Source organism: Epinephelus fuscoguttatus, linkage group LG6 (assembly GCF_011397635.1).
Source record: "Epinephelus fuscoguttatus linkage group LG6, E.fuscoguttatus.final_Chr_v1".
Lineage (NCBI taxonomy): Eukaryota > Metazoa > Chordata > Actinopteri > Perciformes > Serranidae > Epinephelus > Epinephelus fuscoguttatus.
In genome coordinates this window covers 16,968,634-16,987,916 of record NC_064757.1, presented here as the reverse complement: position 1 = coordinate 16,987,916, position 19,283 = coordinate 16,968,634, and the positions used below count along the sequence as shown (strand labels likewise).

The 19,283-nt window shown below is 41.2% G+C and overlaps 1 long non-coding RNA gene across 3 annotated transcripts in view; it reads right to left on the bottom strand.

The window, feature by feature from the left end:
* The window catches only part of LOC125890381 (uncharacterized), a 190,862-nt gene that overhangs the window by 96,622 nt on the left and 74,957 nt on the right, over positions 1–19,283 (bottom strand). For all 3 annotated transcript variants that reach the window (XR_007449546.1, XR_007449547.1, XR_007449545.1), the window contains exons 5-6: positions 10,173–10,261; positions 7,521–7,597 (exon numbers count right to left, since the gene is read on the bottom strand). This is a non-coding gene — a long non-coding RNA (uncharacterized LOC125890381). The remainder of the gene's footprint in view (positions 1–7,520; positions 7,598–10,172; positions 10,262–19,283) is intronic.

Sequence of the window (19,283 nt, the reverse complement as noted above, 5' to 3'; positions counted from 1 at the left end):
CAGAGAAAAAGGTGGTCTCCTGCTATCACAGGAACTATGATTTCACTTTTTCTCTATCCACAGATTGCTTGCTCTCCTCATGACTAGCCACTCACTATCTCAGTATTATCTTATAGCCTTTGCCTCCCATTCCATGGTTTTTGTCATAGTTAGCCTCTGCGGGGGAGAAAAAAAAGCGTAGACATCATTCTATGAATTATTAAAGGAGCCAGCGCTAATTTATTTAATGAATTAAGAAGAGTCCGGTGGGGGGTATTTCAATAATGGAGCACTGTTAGTAGTGTTTTAATAAGGATGGCACACACTGATTGGGTAATTACATCTCAGCTCTCCCCATGCTGCTTCACTCTGGGGCCACAAGAGGAGGAAGCAGTGTGACAGTGGAGAAGTTGTCTGGCTTCTATATTTATCATAAAACACACATCATGACATGCAGTCCTACTTGCTGGCCTCCCATTACAGATGAAATTGGGTTGTGCCTCACAGCAGTCAGATGAAAGGGTTATTGGATAAATGGGTGCATTGCACAATCAGTCAACAAGCAAAATGTTTGTGTATGTATACATTGTGTACATTTGCCTTTATTTCTGATGTATGAAGGGGTTAGGGTGGAAAGAGTTTAAGTGGCATTCTTCTATTAATTCACACATCAGATAATTAAACCTAAAAATCCATAAAAAAAGTTAAAAATTAACTTAAACTTGCCTTTTTGGCAACATTAAGGGTATACTGTTTTGATGTCTTCCAGTTAAAGCTGCACCTGAAGTAATACAGACGTTCATAATTTAACGTTTGCAAGCCTGGAAAGATCACGGTCATTACATTCATCTTAAATCCAACCATAATAAATCAGCAAGGCCGAGTTCATATAAAGCATGCAAATCAGTGACACTAAAAGGTAATGTCAGATAACAAATTTTTATGGTTACTATGACTACCATGCAACAGCACATGATAAAGACGCTCATATTGCACTCTGGCCATGCTTGCAAAGACTCATGATACTTATTGTCACATTATAGCTGCAGTCATAAAACATTAGAGGTGTAGGATACAATGAATTTAAGCACCAGTGACTTGGAATGTTCATTTTGTATCAGAGTTACGTAACAGTGATCTGCACAGCATTGTAATTTGATAGGTGAAATATGCTTTTTCTTGCTGTTGAAATAATATATATTTTAAATATAAGATGTCTAAAAGCAGTATGAACGCTATTTGTTATGGCTAATGAGTTAATGTGATGACATATTAATTATGTGTAATTTTCCATGTTTCGCTGTATTATTATGTAATCGAAGTTATTAAAGGAAAAATATGCCTATTTTTAAAATGTATACGTCTTCCCTATGATCTAAGGCAGTCCAAACACACTAGTGAATATGAACACCTGTCTCCCAAATCCAAAAACTAGAGTAAATTTGTGATGTCATAGGGTTCAAAGTCTGGAGCTGCTCCGTAGACAATAAACTGGGAAAGATGTTACAGATGACACTGGGTGCGGTTACATGATGGCTTCTCATTCAGAATGAAATAAATCTGAATGAAATCATTCGGAAAGTCTTTCCAGGTAGTTTACATGAGAAATATTCATTCCGAATGAGGGTTTACACAGTACATCAGTTTAATCACCTTTATTCAGGTCCACGCAAGGTTTGGGGCAGGGAAGGTTTCTGATTGGATGGGGGGCGGGGCGGATGTTACGTGTTTATATTTACCCAAAGAAAACACCGTAGTCCTCGTTCCGGATAACAAGATGCTTGACAACGCCATCCTTACTGCCTTTTTCGGGCTTGTTTTGCTTATAGTCTTGAAGCAGCAGTACGACAACAACCTTGTTCTGCTAATGCTTCGTCTGTTGAGGAGGAGAAGAGAGGCAGAAGGTTGAAGAAGGGAGATAGAAGACCGTGCTTTGGCGAATGGAAACCAGTGAGTGCAACGAGTCCGACTGCTCTATCTCAGCCCATTGCTATGCGTGCTATATACATCATCGCGCCAGAAGGGCAAGGAAACGAGCATGTGCAGAAAGACCGGAATGAACTTAAAGAGGAATGAGTGTATACATGTGCGAGAAATTCTTTCATTCGGAATTAGAAATGGAATATTCCAGCCCCTTACATTGACTTGAATTTTCAATCGCATTGGCCATTTTCATTCTGAATTAGGTGTTTACAAGATCACTTTTAATAGGAATTAACTTTCATTCCGAATGAAAATTAATTAATTAAACTGTCCATGTAAACGTACTCACTGAGAGCAGCCAGGGGAACGTTCTGAGTATATAGGTACATTTTCTGTTTCAGAACTGAGGACACTACAATAAAATAAAGCTCATTTGGGTATAAAAAAGAAAACAAACATTCTGTGGATCCACAAAATTAGGCTCCCATTTATTGTCTGTACAGGAGCTGCTGACTTTATACCCTATGACATCACAAGTTTGAGACTGACTTCTCTGGTTTTTGGCTTGAGAGAGAGCAGCTCACGATCACATATTGGACTTCTTATTTTAGGTGGTGTTCCCCTTTAAGCTGTTATGTTATGTTTCCAACTGAGTTTAGCATTGTAAGACCTGCAAAGTGTGAAGAGGACCAAAGTGCAGATCATTATAATGTCTTTTTTCCCACTGCATCATCTTTTCTTTAACTGCATGTTTACAGTGATTAATAATTAAGTGTTTATGTGATTATCAGGTATTGTCATGTAGTGCAGTAGTCTGGTCTTTCTGCATACATTTATATAAACGGCTCTAAATATACCAGATTCTCAACTGCTACTCTGGGTGTCTTTCCTGTCATCAGCAAAGTGAACACAAAACAGCCCTATGGGGTGAAGAGCCAAAAAGCACAACCCAATCTATACATTTTAAATGGAAAATGTGCAGAATTGACACATGTATTGCTGCGTTAAAACGCCAAGCACTTGTTTTAAATTGTGAGAATAATAATAAATAAATGTTCCAGCTGTGCAGGTATTAAAATACACAAACCATAGGATTACAGTAAAGGTGTCTAACCTCGTATAGGAAAAGAGAAGTGATCAATCCTGTTAGTGCTTGATTTTTAACACTTCTGCCACTTAAACAAAAAAAAAATGAGAAGGACCATAAAGGAAAGTAGATTGAGGGAGGGAGGAAAATAATCATTCCTCAGCAAAAATGTCAGGCTTGGTTATGAATTTTTTAGAAAGCAATAAAGCCCACAAGCTTCGTCTGGCTCTTGTCTCACCATTCAACACACCCAATAGCTTGCAGTGAGACAGAAAGAGAGAGTGAGAGAGAGAGAAAGAAAGACAGAGACCTGGAGTGAGAGAGAGAGAGAGAGAAAAAAAGAGACTGTCTATAACGGGGGGGCTTCATTGGTCCGGGCTGGGCCTGTAATGGGACTGGATCCCGATCAATAGAGACGCTCCTCAGGCCATTCGTAGGCGTAATGACTTTAGGTTTCTCAATAATTAAGATATTGTCACTGTGCTGACTGCAGGGTCAGCCAATCATTAACCCCATGTTAAATATGCCTTTGTTTTAATTGCTTTGCCTTAACTCCTCCAGATACGCAGGGATGAAAATTAAAGGGACAGCAACCCTTTTTCTGTATGCATGCATGAGAGTCAGAGAGGGAGAGACGGGGAGAGATAGGAGCCCTGAGGCGTAGATGTATGTGTACTGTTGAGGTGTCTGTTTTCAGCACGTAACCAACCTATTAATTGTCCCTATTTTTAGCTTTTGGAATATATTCTTTCTTTTAACAAAGGCATCAACTGTGCTGTGGCAAAAATTTCCTGTTCTCTTTAAATATAAATGTATACTTCTGGAGGTATGACATGAGAGGAACCAACCTATTTTCTTTTCTTTTGAACACTCACTCTGTTGAGCGAATTCTTATAGAGGTCGCATCATCTGATTTTCATTTGGGTGTTTCAAAGGCAATGTGAGCTCTACACATTGTCTCTCAAAATTCTGGGCAGCGAGGCTGAATGTGGAGCCAATGGTGGTAAAAGAGGGCTGCTCAGCTCTTCTGTCACACAGGCACGGCCTACTCAGACGGTAATATTCCTACCTCACTTCCCCCATCCCAGCAATCACTCCCAGCCATTCCTGCCCCAGCTGGGTGATGAGAAACAATGAATTTATATCCAACGTGCTGCCATTCTTTTCTCTCTTCCACACAGAGTCCTGTGCTTCCCTCACTCCCCTCTGCTGCCTTGCCATTGGCGGTTGGTAAATGGACTAAAGCGCCACTCAATAGGCCGATGCACTCCGTCAAGGCGAGGGGGCTTGACCTTTCCTGGCGTGGGGAAACGCAATTCATATCGGCCCCGGACCAGCTGCCCGCTAAACGAACATCTCATCCAATTTCCAGACGCTTGCAACACAAAAAACAGAGTGGGGGGTGGATGTGTGTGTGTTGGGTGGTGGGTAGGTGGGGTGGGGTGGGGGGGGGGGGGTGGCGTGGTGTTGGGGGAGAGGGGCTTGTGGGCAGGGAAGTCCTGATGGATTTTAGATTGGTTTCTCAATTTCTCTTCACTCAGGAGAGGCGGGGGGAGAGATGAGACAAAGAGGAAAAACAAACACCAAATACGTGGACACACACACACATACACACACACACACACACACACACACACACACACACACACACACACACACACACACACACACGACACAAAAGGTTGCTTAAACTGACCTCTTGATTTACTGATTATTTATTTACTTGTCGAGCTGTTTATTATGCCGAGTTGTTAAATGATTTTATGGGATTTCACTTGATATATCTGACTGCACCCTTTTTTTTTTTGACTGAATCTAAATCATCAACACCAGACAGACTATTAATGATGGACCACCAAGAGAGACGGTTACTGTGGAGACCGCATTCCCCCAGGACTTACTCACGACAAACACACAAACAAGAATATAAACACGCAAATGCACACACACAGGAACCCACAACCATACACACACACACACACACACACACACACACACACACACACACACACACACACACAGTTGACTTCCCTCACTGAAGCACACACACTCATACTTGGAGGCTTGCAAAGACACAAGCACTCACACGACCGTTCGCTATACACGGAAGGTGTTTCAGTGTGTGCAGCGGTTCATTCAACACTTGGTTGCTTTTAAAGCATGATCATTTATTAAATAAAAGAAGTTGGTGTGCGCTGCAAAAAGGCAGAGTAAATTAAATGTAGGATTTGTCATCATATACGCATGCAATGTAAGACAAGTCCATTCGGATGCTAGGCAAGCAAACTGTCTGGGAGAGAAATGAGGATCTGCCCTGAACACGGGTGTGTTTTTGCATGTGTGGGTGTGTCTGTGTGTGTATAATATGAGTGAAGGAGCAAGACAGACACACACTCCGAGAAATCAAAAGAAAAGGGGCTTGTGCGTCAAAGCAACACTGTGGCCTTAACATCCCATTAAGTCGTTTCTCTGTCTTGAGGATGGCTGTATTAATTGGACTGCTGTCTCTTACCATATACTGTATATATAATATGTCTTCTACATATATGTGCCTGTCTTCATTTTTCCTCCCTCTTCCCTTTTAGCTGTTTGAATAAATATTTGACGCATCATATATTATTTATCAGATACTAGCTTCATTTATCGAGTGGAAATAATATGGTATACATTTCAATTTTGTTATGGCTGATCTACATTTTACCATTCGCTGCAGGGGGATGTCACAGACCTTGGTGGCTGAGCTGGAGAGGGCTGTTACAAAGACGCCTGTGCTAAGGCATGCAGACAAATGCACTTACGCATAAACAGAGACACATAAACAAGCACACAAACACACACAGGCACAAGGAGGTAAACAATTCCCACTTTTGAGAGCTAGAGTTATGCCTTGGGCAACAAACCAATCATAGCTCTGCTGTATGAGCATGTTTTTTAGATAAACAACTGGTATTGGTAATTTGGCACAGCTCCCTTGGACACGGCGATGTGTAAGCAGTGTGTCCTTAAACTGTGAGTATACCAAATGAGCCGCACAGCAGCACTAAGTCAGATACAGGGACACAGTGCCTGAGGTCTCTTGGGTGTGCTGCTTTTCCCTGTAGCCTTATGTCTGCCTGGCGATGTCTGCATGGCAGTGTTAGGCCTGGCCCAATTAAACCTATTTAGAGAGCCTTCAGCCTTGGGCTCACCAGGGACTCAACATGTCATCCTACCTTCCACAGACATGTGACTTCCTGCCTGTAACAAAGACGGCTCATGTGGTATGATGTAACCATTCAGCGTTTTAGTGAAATATGCGCTTTTCCACACTCAGATTTAATGTTTGTTATTCTTATTACTAAAGTATCAGTGATACCTGTTTTAGGGTGACTGTCCTTGTAGTTCCCTTCATTCTTGGTGATAGTGATGGGTGGGATGTGGGATGTGGGTTGGCTACATGGATGGAGATCAGATTTCCTACACCCCACAAAAGCAAACACAGCTCGTAGGCAGTGTGTGCCGTGCATCCCCGGAGTCCAACTGCTGCTCTGAAACCAATTTAGCAGCCCAGGCTGGATGGAGTGAACCTCTGCCCCCTCCCTCTTTTCTTCCATCCATCCATCCCTCCCTCCCTCCCTTTCCTTTCCTCTCCCTTCTGTCTCTACTCAATTCTCCTCTCCCTATGCGTTACTCTTTGGAAGACACATTGAGACAGAGGGAGAGGGAGGGAGGGAGGAAAAGGGTGGGAGAGTTTGGGCATGAGAAGGGGGAAAAAGAGGGGAAAGGGTTCTCTTCTTTCTGAAATCATGCTCTGGATCAGTCTGGAGAGGCCTAGTGTGTTTGGATTGGCATGGCGGCTGGCAGACGACAGGGGGAGGTGGAGCTGGAAGAGAGTTATAAATAAACATTTCAACAGGGCTGGGGAGAGGTGTCGGCAGGCCTCAGGCCACGGACCTTCCCTGGGCTCGTTGGCGCCCCTCCAGGTCACATTACATGAGTAAAGTGCCGCACAGCAACACTGCGCGTGTGTGCGTGTGTGTATGTGTGTGTGTGACAGAGAGAAAGAAGGGAGAGACCTGGGAAGGTGGTGTGTGTGTTGCTATAGCAGCAAACTCAATGAAGGCCTCAGCATGCCTAACTCAATGCACCGAGACAATTAACATATTATTACATAAAGACCAAATGTTCCATCTACACTCCCCTTACTAAAGACGTGCTAAGATGTTGATCTACGGTGGAAAATCCTCATTCATTCATATTCAGTAAACATTAAGAGATGAAAAAAAGTTGCTGTATGTTGCCAATTACAATTAAAGTGTTTGAAAAGTTACAATTCTTGCTAATATATAAGGTTGCCGTGAAAGAAGAATGTATCAATAGTGCCCTGTTGTCAGGTGTAAACTTTGTCTCCTCACCTTAAAGGATATATTTTTGTTTAAGGTCAGGGTGTAGGATTTAGCAGGATATATTGGCGGAAATGGAATGTAATTGATAAGTATGTTTTCTCTCATGTATAACCACCTGAAAATAAAAATTGTTGTGTTCTTGTTACCTTAGAATAAGCCGTTTCCGTCGACATAGGAAGCGGGTCCTCACCCATGGAATTCTCCATGCTGCACTGCCATGTTTCTACAGTAGCCCAAAAGAGACAAACCAAACACTGGACTTAAATGGGGATGTTTGTGTCTTTGCATCAGCCACTGTAGTTAGCAGCCCCTCTGTGACAAGCAGTGTTGGAAAAACACAGATTTTTTTTTTAATGTGAAACTGCTTTATTCAGTGTTGTGACCATTTGTTTTAGAGCGGAAGAGACCTCTGTGAATAATTAGGCTCCCAGTAAAAACCTCCTGAATGTCTGCATCTTAAGTTAATAGAGAAAAAGGTGTGGAAAAACATTAGCAGATGCTAGGCTAGCGCCCGCCAAACAGTGTTGGTAAAACAATTACTTTTTAACACGCAATTTAAATCAACAGGTCTGTTTGTTTTGGACAGGAGGAGACCTCTGTGGATAACTCAACCCCTGGTAAACCTCCTGAACAAAGAACACTGAAGGAAATCTAAACTGGATATGTTTCATTTGTCTGCAATCTGGAATCCTCACCACGAGATGCCACTAAATCCCCAGAAATCCTACCTTTGAGGTAAAATTCTGTGAATCCATTTGTGTTGTGCCACACTTTTTTGTTTGCAACATTTTTTAAGGGCAGTAGATAATGAAAACGGTAAATGCACTACATCAAGAATATAAAAAAAATAAACACAGCATAAATAAAATAATAATAATAATACTGAAAACATGCGGAAGAGTCAATGATACACACTCTGGCATTCAACCCTCGACAGGACTTTGCTCCAATCCATCACTACATTGAGGAGAAATGAGATGAGAAATGAAAATGTTGCAGTTCTGCCAAGCACCTAACTGGCATTTTGAGAGAAGCCACAGGGGTAAAGTGCAATACAGTGAATCCAATCCTGGGAACGAGAACAGACGCCCAGTACTTTGCCCGCCTCTGCCCAGGCTGAGAGCTGTGGAGTTGGGCACTGGACTAAGAAACCCTTGGCAGCAACGCCAGGACTCTGCTCTACTTATGTGTTTTGGAATGCCAAAAATGGATATCAGTATAAGGTGTGGCCTGAGGAAAGGTTACAAGAATGTTATGCACTATATCTGTATTTACACATGGCGCCTGTATGTGATGTATGCCTCACAAAACTGAAGGTCCCTGTAAGAAAATGTGTGCAAGTACACACTGTTTTATGACTTCTGTGTGCAGATTTCTTTGTCCAGTATAAACTCAGGCTCCCAGATGGTTTTCCACCCAATCAGGCCTCAGCACTCCCCTCAAGTTCCCCTGTGTAACTCAGGTTCACGGTTGATGGGGCAGATCCCACAGTTCTGCTATAGGAAAAGAGACATTTTGGTTTCATGGTTACTTATTGCAGGCAGATTTTTATGGTTGTATTTTGGCAAAGAGAACTGGTGCTTTTGGCTTGAGCTGTCCACATCTGTGCTCCACAGGGGTTATCTTGTGCCTTCACTGCAAATTCTATATTAGAAAAATGGGGTACGGAGTATATTTAGCTGGATACTCTAAGGTGTGGACAACAACCTATAGAACTGTGCTGCAGGACAAAACGCCTTTGTGCCAATGATTGTGTTTGAAGAACATTTTTGTGGTTGCACCATTATAGCAGCTAACTTTGGGACTTCTTGAACACATTAAGGCTTTCATGAAAAATAAATCTTTCAAAAGCCGAAACGATAAAACACTGTTTTTAAAGGGCTAAAACAAAGAAAACTATTAGGAGGAATGGCGGATCCAGCTGCATTTTAAATTAACATGAAAGGGGGAAAAGAGAAGGGAAAGAACTCCGAAGAAAAAAAAGGAACTCAAAGGGAAATGTAGACCACAAAATGCTATGAAGTCAGAGCAAGCCTATCTCTTTTTAGTCAATTGTGGTTTTGCTCCACGATTTACTATAAAAACCTGGCAAAGTCCATAGGGGCTAGTTAGCAGATCCCACTGATATGACTGGAGCTGGGTGGCTTCACCACATGCTTGGCCAGGGGTGAAGGGACTCATAAACACTTGGAGGCTGGGGGGGGAGTGTGTGTGGGGGGGTTTCATCTACGGTACCTGAGGAGCCTGCAGCATGAATGGACAGTTTAGCGATCAAAAGACTAGAAGGTTTTTGTTGCTGCTGTTTTATAATAGCGTATAATTTGCTTTTATAGCATAAGCATAGAAATCAGCCATCATTTTTGATTTGACTTCCAGTGAAGTACTGTAGCATAAGCAAAAACTAAAAAGGCAAAGTTTGCAGTGACAAAAACACATGACCCTCAAACAACTTTCCAAACCGCCACACTGTGTGATAGCACAAAGAAAAACAATAAAATCAGATTTTTCCAAATCTCCGGTTGTGGAAACTACTGGGTAGACATAGGTCAAGCTCAAGATCTTTTTTAAACAACAGTCTGACAACTGTAATTGATTGATTATATGGCACAATTTTTTTCTACATGGATCTGAGGAAAGTGCAAAAACACAATGTGTACCTTTGGTTTATTTTATGGTCTAGGTCCATTTTTCCACACATATATGTTATTACACGTCTGTTTTTTCTCCTTTTTTGTTCATTCAGAGAGAGAGAAACAGGGATACAGATAGGGGGAGGAAAAGCAGTGCAATACTATTACCATTTCCTGTTTCTGTGGAGCCAGGGGTCTTCGGGGAGTGAGCTGAGAGGAGTCCTGGCAGCCAGCCGCCTCTGATGGGCCAAGACATACTGTGGAATGGGGAGAAAAATCATGAAACCTGCCTGCAGAGAAACCACTTTTAAATAATCCCAACACAAGGCTTGGAGCGCTCCTTCTACACCACCAGTGCCTAATGAGAAATTAACTTAAAATCAGATAAGCACTCAAAATAATCGCAGGAATGGTTGCATATTGCGGTTCTTTAACTGTAGCCACATTTCCTATGAAAAATCTCTCTTCCTTGAATATTAGCTCTCTGTATTCTCTTTGTTGTACTTCTGGATAAAACAAGTCAACTCAAAATACTTGCTCTAGGCATCTCATCTTCACAACAGTGAAACAACTGTTTCTAATTAAATTTTAGTATCATTTTCCAAATAGACTTTACCAAGAAAACATTCTTATAACTCTGAGTCTTTTACACTGTGGCTTTTCACTATAAACACTCATAATATTACACCACAACTTTACTGCCAACCGAAAAAAAAATAAAACGGAAACATTAGCGATGGAGGTTAGATGAAATATGAAAATATGTATAACATCTATTAGAGGATTAACCAACAAGCTCTAAAATACACTTTTCAGCAAAAGAAAATCTCAATATTGATACATTAATGATGCGGCACTAAGGCTGTTTTTGTAGAAAGAAAAACAATTCAACAATTCAGCCTCTTTGGCATCAAACAGAATAATAGAATTATTGGTAGAGACTACAATGAGTATATTCTTTGCATCACACAGATTTATTGACTTATAATGAAGCACATATTTCCCCAACAGTGGCGGATCTCTCTGTAGGCGACATGGATGGCCACCTAGGGTGCTACCCAGAGGGGGCGCCCACCTCCCAGAGATCCAAATATCTAAAGGTCATGGTCAGTTAGTATCAGTGGTACCAACTCCCGTCCTGGCAATGCAGGTCACTTTAGTATGTTCAACAGTGAGTCATCATGAGAGTCAGAACATACTAGAGCTTGATGGGTATGGTGGAGTGCAGTTGTGTGGAGAGCATTGGAGTAGGAGAAAATGAAAAGGCAAAAGCCATCCAGAGTGTAGTACAAAATAAATAAATAAAGATGTGGATAAAATCTGCAAATTTGCACATACCATTATTAGTGCTGATTTCTAATTGCCTCTTGTTTTATTTGTTTTGTAATAAACACATTAAATATAAACAATATTTTTTTCATTTTTATGTGGAGTGGAGGGTTTGGGGGCACCAGGGGAAGCTTTCCTACAGTGCAAAATCTGCTTGGTCTGGCACTGTTCCCCAAATGATTTGTTTATAATAAGGATATCACACAAAATAATTGCAAAGCTCTTTTATTCTAACTACAGAGAAAGATTTTTTTTACATCAAAGCACCAGGTACATGTTTAACCTAAACTGGAAATCTGTCTAGAGAGGGATCAGTTAAATAAACAAATATAGTCCAGTAGGAGCTAAAGGTTGAGGAGCCCCTGAAACCCCTAGCCCACCCTGCAGGAGACCCCCTTTCTCCCCTAACAGCGCTACCCAACACAACCTCCAGCCCTGCCAGCATGCTGCTCTCCTGACAAGCTCCGGCTCTGAGGCCTAGAGAAAACAAACTGGCTCTGATTGTGAAAATAGTGCCGTAGGGCCCTCCTGGTGCCCGCCGCTTATCTCACACAAGGCAAGCTTTGTGTACTGCGGGGGCTCCTTGCTGGCCCTCAACCACCCCACCAGGTGGAGACTTCCAGGGCCAAACTCCCTCCATCACTCTCTCTCACTGCCCTCATGCGTATTGTGCCGCCTACATTGAGACCACTGAGTATGTTTTGAAAGGGGAAATTGATCCACAGGCCCCACACTGATCTGTGGGCAAAAGCAATTCCCTAACAGTTGGAGATGATGAGACTTCCCAACCATGAAATGCCAAACATTATTTCATACATATATGGTTTTTGAATGAAAGTCTGATACTTGGATACATTGGGGATGAGCATATATTTAGGCAGACGATAAAGGGAATTGTAGTACTGTATGTATTGACGTTACTAGTTGAATTATATTTCGCAGTAGCTTTTGGGTAGTGCAGCTTTTTTAAAAATCATATACAGTTTCCTATAACCTGTTTTTTTTTTTCAACTAAGTAACGCAGTAGCACATCTAAACACTATATTGCTCTCTTGAAGTGCATGGAAATTTGTAGTCTCGCGTGACCAGCCTCCCTTGCTTCGGAATGGGAGTTTGGGGACATTGGACTTTCGCTTTGTAATAGAAATGGGCAGGGATATCCAGACTAAGTGACAGCGTTGCCATAGGTACGGCACTTACGTTACATGTAACAGAGGCGTACCAGAAACACAGAGAGCAGGTTACCAGTACGTAGTACTGTGATGTAGATTCGTAATGTAGTCAGTCATGGCTCAGGCTACTACACCGAAGAAACGTGTGGATATTTGTCGGGTTTGTTCGGAGTCATACGGACAACAATTTGGGGAACAGCAATTCCGGTGTAGGCGGGTGTAAGGCAAAGCTAATCAGCCGTTGGTCAAGGAAGTACAGAAGTACACGGATTTGGATCCAATCACATCACTGCCGCTGGGAGCCAGCGCTAGTTCTATTACAACTTTCCTATGGGAATGTCCACAGACGACAGAGTCAGCCAGCGTGCTGACGACATCGGTGTCTGTGTAAGAGACTAGGAAATGTGCAGCAGATTGGAGATTGGGGCATTGAGTGCCACTTTAGGGAGCTGGCATATGATAGAGGGTATACAGGAAAAGTGAACACACCATGACTTTTATATGACATTTTTTAGGACATGCTCAAACTTGGTCATTTTGCGATACACACTCACAGGCCACTTTATTAGGTACATCCTGCTAGTTCCAGGCTGGATCCCCTTGAACTGCCTTAATTCTTCATGGCATAGACTCAAAGTGCTAGAAACATTCCTCAGAGATTTTGATCCATACCGACATGATAGCATCACACAGTTGCTGCAGATTTGTTGGCTGCACTTCCATGATGCAGATATCCCGTTCCACCACATCCCAAAGGTGCTCTATGGGATTTAGATCTGGTGACTGAGATCTTTCCTCCCCATTCTGATGCTCAGTTTGAACTTCAAAAGGTTGTCTTGACCATGTCTACTTGCCTAGATGCATTTAGTTGCTGCCATGTTGGCTGATTGACTATTTGTATTAACAAGCAGTTGAACAGGTGTATCTAATTAAGTGGCCAGTAAGTGTATGTCCCTCATTTCCTTCCTGTGTTGTGTGGGTATCTGCCTATAGAGGACCTATAATTGGTCGAAGCGTTGCTGATTAAATTAAAGGGAGCTGTGGTTTCACTGTGCAGGTTAGTGATCAAAATCACTTTTGTGCCTATCATATAGGCAATTGTTTTTTCACAACATATCACAGAAAACCAATACAATATTCAATACATAATATTCAAAGTAGCAGTGTTGGAATAAGTACTCAGGTCTAAAAAAATGACAGTGTTATACTCTGTTATAAGTAAAAGTCCTGTGTTTAACATCTCTTTACCCCATAAAACGCCTAATAGAACCACCCTTATAGAACATTCTCAGGCTAGCCATGGAATTATTTGAATTAAAAAAAATAAATCTCGCCAGGTGATTATAAAGTCATCACCATTTGAAAAATTAAATTTCTTTAAAGTGGCATTTCACTTTTTAAAATAAATTATACTTTGTATCAAATATATACATGTTATGAACTTCATATACACAACAAGTATTCAAATATATTTGCCAAATTATTGAGATAAGTAACCACCATCTATAACCACCAGGTGTGGCATAGAACCATTTAAAACAGTTTGTCGTATGTCGTCATTATGGGGAAGTTAAAGTACACAAGTATTAACATCAAATATACTTTAAGTACCAAAAGTACTTCTTATTATGCAGGATGGCCCTTTTCAGAATATCATATTATTTGATTACAGTTACTGATGCATTCGTGCATTCATCACATTAATGTTGTAGCTGGAGAAGGTGTAGCTAATTTGGACTACATTATATATTGCTGGGTATCTTAAGCTCTGAGAAATATATCATGATTTATCAGTTTATTTACATTTTGTATGACAAACCCGAATCTTCACAGTAACTAGTAACTAAAGCTGTCAATTAAATGTAGTGGAGTAAAAAGCATAATATTTGTCACTGAAATATACTGGAGTAGAATTAGAAAGTTGCATAACATGGAAATACTCAAGTAAGCTCAAATAAACTATATTTAAGTAGAGTAGTTGAGTAATTGTACTTTTTTTTAAATTTGACCATTGCAAAGTAGCACATGGCTTCCTGGATCATAATTTTGAAAAACTAATAAACAGCATGACTGAAAATCATTTTTAGAAATATGTCAACTAGAAAGAAGATCTCTTCTTGTTGTCAGCAGTCGCCCACCAAAAATTGCATTTTTCATCCAGTTTTCCAGTTTGAGAAAACTGGTGGACATACTGTATATAAAACAACCATTAGCCTCACATTCTTGGATTATTCCCAGCATGATGAATTACCCTAAGATCAAGACCTTGTCTGATGATGACTTTTTGGCAAACAGACAACACTTTCCCAGGACAGGGAGTAGTTTCAGGAGGTTACATCAATGTGGGAGGAATATTGGACAAGAAAACTGGAAAGAGAAGAAAAGATTGGTCATATTTACAAGCTTTCATGAATGCAATTATTTTCAACATTGCAAATATGTGTTGTCACACTCCCAAGACAGCAAAGCAGAGATGTTAGACCACTAATACGGTAGCACTGCCACTATGGTTGCTGGGCATGTCTATCAGAGTGATATTTGACAACAATCAAATGGCTGCCTGTCTGTCTGATGTTCAGCCAAGACAGATTGTCAGTATAAGAACAGATGCTTCAGTGTTGCTGGCTTCAAAATAGCTGGATGCGATATTTGTATCGGCATCATTCGAAAGTAAATGATAAGTCACCCACAGCTATGAGTGATGTTTTCCCTGAGGTCACAAGCCAAGTCAAACTTCCAGCTTTGCCAAGCTGGCTGTATAATAAAGATAGTTACCGTAGGCTATTTACTGAGACCGGGAGCAAATATGTAACAACAGAGTTTCATGTGAACAAATGACTATTGTTCAAAAGTTATTTTATTTAATTACAATCGAATTACAGCATCAGTGACAATGAAAAGCCTGGTTTGACCTCTCCAGTTGTGATGGTAACAGTGAGTGTAGCCAGGTCAGTGAAAAAATTCTGTTGCAGTGTATTTCTTCTTTCCATTTGTATGTGGCGTCAAGAATCCTCAATTTGGGTTTCGTGGCAATCATTAGGAGTCAAGTATAACCGCAAATTTATTAACAGGTTGTCACAACAACAAACTCTTGTAAAACAGGGCGACATTGCCTTACAGCTTCGTACAAATCCACCTGGCACACTTAGTGGCCCAAATCCATCAGTAACCTTAACCGCTTGATTGATGGAGCCTGATGTGGGCTGTGCACAGCCTTTAAACTGGTTTACATGTGGGTGGACAGAGTGCTAACTGTTGTTGCCAGCTGAGAAAAAGTGAGTCGTCCCTTACGCAAACGCCTTACATAATGTATAATTGAGGTTGTTGGTGAAAAAACTGGTGACTCTAGAATGTTTTACAAAGATTTTCTCCCCTCGTATGACTGCTGAACATTGAGGTAAAAAAGATGCTTTTGCAAAGAACACCATGCTTTTTGAATCGACTGACTCCAAAACCTGATTAGCACTGATGATTTAGATGGCTGAACTTTTCCTCCTACCACATTCCACAGCTGTCAACAATTTTGGAACAATTTAGAATAATTTTGATTTTTCTTTTTTTCTCAAGTAGACTTGCGCTGGTTAGTTTGCCAGTAACGCAGCAATGTTTTTTACCATGCAGTCATTAGCTGATGCTAAGTAAATTAACAACAGCAGGCATCTCTAGTTGACAAAATCATCGCGGAGATTGAGGGATGATTCATAGAGATGTGTGCAATTGAGACCATAAGCTTGCAGACAATTACCAGAATTAAAAGGAAAATTCTCTTATCCTTGATTTAAGTCTCCATTGAGCATGATTTTACCATTGACTCAAGGGTTGCTACTCCTAATCGCACTGAGAAAAACAAATGTTTGACCAACAGCTCTTATCAACACCCAATATACAACAAGACTGTGGCATCCCATCCCAGTACATGAGCTCACACAAGTCAGCTGCAGACAAAATGAGAGAGCTCAAGAGTTAACAAGAGTTAACAAGTGGCAGTTGAAGAGAATCATCTCACCATATTTTCCAGGACTTAGTGGATCAATCCTAATTGAATGTTAGATGAAGATCACATTAACTTTTAGGGAGTATTAAAGTTCATGCTTTCATTCAAACAGAAGTTTGACCCAAAAAAAATCTTAACTCCAGCTCCACTTACTAACTGTCCAGCCATTCACATCCAATGGCAAAAGCCATCTTTACAGAGATATCAGGGTTGCTATCTCCCCTCATACAGTACAACTACCTGTTATCATACCAACTGTAGGCAATCACGCCATCTTAAAAATTCGCCTCCATACTGCCATATGAGTCACGTGATGACAGCTGGACTATCTCCATGACAACTGAGCAAACTCCATCTGCTGAGGAAGACTGTGAGAAGCTACTGACAGCTTCAAAAAGCTTCAAATTGTATTTATGTAACTGAAGGGATGCTCATGTTGCTCTGTCTGCTTGATGTGTGTTTTACATTGGCAGAACTTCAGGTTTCTTTTACCACAGAAACAATCAATCCATATGACCATGGTCACACTCCTCCCCAACCTGAACCAAGTGTTTAAATTCCCAAACCTCTGGAAAAGTGTGTCGTTTTAGAGTAAACTGGCAAATGTCATATTTGAGAGCTTACTCATACATTCAGATCTATCTATCTATCTATCTATCTATCTATCTATCTATCTATCTATCTATCTACGTATTTATCTACGTATCTATGCATCTATCTACCTACCTACCTACCTACTTACATACCTACCTACCTACCTACCTATCTATCTAACCTACCCACCTACCTACTTACATACCTACCTACCTATCTATCTATCTATCCATACATCCATCTCAACCCCTTTCCTTTTTACTGCACGATAACAACACCACACTACTTCCTTTGCAACTAACACACCAGATGGTTTTAAACTGAGCAAACAAAGAATGCTGTTTTCCTGTCTTCCTAACAATTTCGGTGTAGTCCAACTTCCAATACAAGTCTTGTTTCAACAAGTAATTCTAAACAGACAGCAATCAGACACAGGTTTGAGCTCTGTCAATGAGGAGAAAAATCAGCCTGATAATTGATTAAGTCTAATAGCTGTGATTTAGCTCCACTGGCAGCTGTGTACACACAGACACAGAGCACGACACAAAGTGCACCTTTTCTATTCACTCAAATGGCTTACGATAGTGAAGTGGGGGTGGATAATGAAAATGGGTAAAGATCAGCCTTTCTTAGAAGTTTATTGGCAGCAACTATCCAAACATAAAAGTGACACTTTTATTTTTTTCCCTACTTCTTGTTAGTTTTCCCACCTTATTCCCCGAAAAGTAAAATCCAATGATCAAATTTGTACAACAGCATAAGGGGAAACTAATATCTTCCATATGGAACATGAAAATGCTGAGCTGCGGAGCCTTGTTTGAGGTACACGCTGTTGCACCAACCATATTTCAGTTGGAATTCATTAGAAAGTTGGGGCTACATTTTTCTTATGGAAACCAAGAGAAATGAGAAATGTGGATGAGGCTGTTTTTTCCGAGGTCCTTGGAGAGTGTGTAAGTGATCTGAGACACTCGGGGTGGCGTCTGGATGAGCCTGGGTTTGGATCAGGACCCTGCATCTGGGGCACATGTGCCGTCAACAGGGACAGAAAGACGGGGATGCAGAGCCAAAACCTCTCTCTCTCTGACTTTTTTTCCTTTGTCTGAACTTAAAAAATCTAATGTCTGTCCTGACAATGCCACAAGTCTGCACCTTCTCTAACTTCACAATGTTGCCATTAAACAGCTTTTGTGGCAATGAGTACAATAAAGATACTTATAATGTAATGTGTTTATGAAGCAATGCTGTTGACACGCTCAATTGAAAAATGATCTCTGCAAAGCTTTTCTCTGTGGTTAAATATGTTTGGTGGCGCAGGGGAGACACAAACAAGCAACAGATACACAACACTACTAAAGACAAAAAGAGAACAACAATAGGGGAGAGATAAACAAAGAAAAAGCAGTGGATGTTGTGGTTCCTTGGCTGAACAAGCCACATCGAGTCCCCCTTGCAGTGTCTTGGCATCTCTCCGGCTAGCCCTCCATTAGCAGCATCAGGAGGCCCGGGGCAACCGACAGGAGTGTGACCCGAGATTATTGTCCTGTGTGCTTGTTTGGGTTAAGGCTTTAGATGGGGAAATGGGATTAGGATGGGCCCGGCTGGAGAGACACACACTAATAGGAAGCAGAGGAGCACTCGCCTGATCCTCCTCCACTCACAGAGAGCAACCCTGTTATCCCACCTGATTGGATTAGCCCCCTGTTAAATGTGCTATGATAAGGGAGGACCACTGCTGAGGCTCTCCTCGGTGCTGCTGGGGTGGAAGCGCACAGATACTGTACAGGGAGCAAATAAATTCCTCCACACTGTTTTTAATGAAAGATATCTGTTTCGTGTTTGGCACTGATTTGGCTGCGATGACACAGTGATGGTGTATATACAACACTGGCCACCACTGACATGACATCATTGCTGAGATTTTTCATATTTATTTCACCGATACCACTGACATTTGCTAGATCCTTTTCATCCAATTACATCATCTTTAGTTTATCCCTACTTTTCATGTGGATCACTATACTCAACATGTTCTCACTCCCACCTCCGCAAATACGGCAGCTTGGGCAGTGGCCCTGTGCGTCAAACTATGACGATCTAAAAACGCCTCTGTTGTCTGCTTTGGACACGTAAGTTTATGTGCCACTCGTTACATGACGCAGTGACCTTTCAAACTTCTGTGCTCACATA